The following is a 2406-nucleotide window of genomic DNA, read 5'->3' as shown; positions in this document are numbered from 1 at the left end:
AATATATAGTATTTTATAAAGTTTAGAATAAGAGATTAAAAGGTCGGACTTTAGTTCGCGGGATGGCATTTGCTTGACATAAGGGAGGGTTTAAAATAGGAGATTAAAGGTTTGAATAAAGAATATATATACTAATTAATAGTTACTTTTGAGCAACGTAGATTTATTTTCAAACCTTTGTACAACAATAATATTGTATTATGTTGACTTCAAGTATCAACGTCTACTTAAAAAAATATAGATTTAACTTATAGATTTTTCAAATAAATAAATTCTTAATTTTCGGGTATCGCACCAGTACTAAACTCTCTAATTTTAATAAAGCTAAAATATTTTTGGTTTTAAAGGAGTAGCTTTAAGCAAAATAGGATCTCAGCAAAGAGAGGACACATTTAGAAGTGTGAGATTTAGGCAAAAAGTGAACACATTTGGGCAAAAAGGTCCCACCGGGATTCGAACCCAGGTCGCCAGATTCAAAGTCTGGAGTGCTAACCACTACACCATGGAACCTTTTATAATATTTTTGTCTTATATATATTATATGTAAGGAGTTCATACATGAATCAATTAGCTTAGCTAGACCAACCAATCTACGCAACGTTTTATCACTTACATAATTTCTATCATATTCTTTTGCTGCACGTAATTTATCATATATTTTTTTAGGTAGCTATTTCTAAGCGGCTAGAATTGAGGCAGTGCCTAGGCATTCATCAGATAAATAAACTTCAAGATCTCCTAACATAGAATGAAGAATATTGTTATGACTAGTTAAGAGCCTACGCGATGCGGCAGGAAGGCTTTACTGTAGTTAATCGTTACGGCTTATAGATTAATATTTTCGAGTTCAGTATCAAAATTTCTATCCGATAGTGATTCATAATAATATATAATTATTGGAGAACACAAATTTGCCTATCATCATATAATTTTTAATTACCTAAAAATAGGACAAAGTATATTGACAAATTTTTGTAATATGTCCCAGCCATTACTCTCGTACGTCCTGTACTTTACGATAACAAATTCAATCTCTAAATTTGCTACATATGTATATATATCTTAACTATCAAAATCATTGGGTTTCTAGAAAAAATTAATTCTTCTACAGAAAGACTTCATTTTTATAGTTCAGTTAAAAAATCAAAAACAGATTAGAAAGGTTACTTTACAACATCATTCAACCGTCCCCAATTCTTTTTTAGAGCTGATCACATACGGAACCGCAATCTATGGAAGAGTTTAGCAATTGACCAAGTAGCACACCGGGAAAATAAAAGGACTAAAAATGCGTTCCTAGAGAAAACTATTCTCGAAAAAAAGTGGATAAATTAACTACTTATTTACTATTCTTGCGCACTCCATACACCAACATGTCTTTAATTCCCATCTTCTGTCTTATATGCAACTGAGGGAACATTCAGGGGTTCCGACATATTCTTTAAGGGGAGTCTTTTCTTAAAAAATGAAGCGGATGAGATAGAATGTGCACTATTTGCTGTCTTCTTTCACCCTCACTGCAGAAGCATATCTTGTACTTTGCATGCAACACGAATCTTGTGGTTCTTAAAAAAAAAAAAAAAATTGTAAGTGCTTCCCAATCAGCACTTCTCAAACCAGCCCTTAGTAGCTTGCCTTTTTCATGGACATTTACTATCTCTTTCGTTGTCAAGCAAAAGAGTTAGCTTCTGTAGAATGCAGCAAAAAATAGTCGTTCTTATTTTTTTCGGAAGTGACTCGCATTAGAATTCGATAAGTCCCGAATTGTCACGCCCCGTGACCGGCCTATTTGGTCGGTTCGGGCGCGTCGAACAAACGCCGAACGGACAGCACCTCTCCTATCCGTCCAAGGCTCAACACAAGTACAATTCAAGTAGATATATTGCACATGTGGAAATATAAATATATGGCTTGCACGAGGGCAGGCAAAAGCCAAAGTGAAAGAATCTAAACTATACAATCATACAAGTAATATGATTAACTTTTAACCACATACATGCATTCAACTTTTAAATTCTTTTCTTTAAACATCATTTCTTCTCTTTACATCACATGATTTCCAAAATATAACTTTTACATTTAACATAGGCTCTCTTTACATTTTAACCATCATTCATACATCTATAATCATCAAATACAAAAGATAATACATAAGGGTATGCAACTAAACAAAATATGAAATCAACTCGGGTGGTCCTTGTCTATGGCGTGATACCTTTACCGTGATCGTCGACCGGCTCACTTGGTCCCGGCTCTGTGAAAATAGTGGGGTGAGAACTACAACAAAGTTCTCAGTGGGTTCGGCCGCTGACCTCGCCGACTTTCCCACTAGGTCTAAATCAGGCATAATAGAAGAATAGAGAGATAGTAACCAACTATACAAATGCAGCTAATATGCCTGAACAG

The 2406-nt window shown here is 34.5% G+C and overlaps 1 non-coding gene across 1 annotated transcript; it reads right to left on the bottom strand.

The window, feature by feature from the left end:
* TRNAQ-UUG lies at positions 439-510 on the bottom strand. The gene has a single exon. It is a non-coding gene; the product is annotated as a tRNA-Gln (tRNA).

Source organism: Ananas comosus, linkage group 11 (assembly GCF_001540865.1).
Source record: "Ananas comosus cultivar F153 linkage group 11, ASM154086v1, whole genome shotgun sequence".
Lineage (NCBI taxonomy): Eukaryota > Viridiplantae > Streptophyta > Magnoliopsida > Poales > Bromeliaceae > Ananas > Ananas comosus.
The sequence above is the reverse complement of the archived record's forward strand: the minus strand, read 5'-3'. Positions and strand labels throughout refer to the sequence as shown.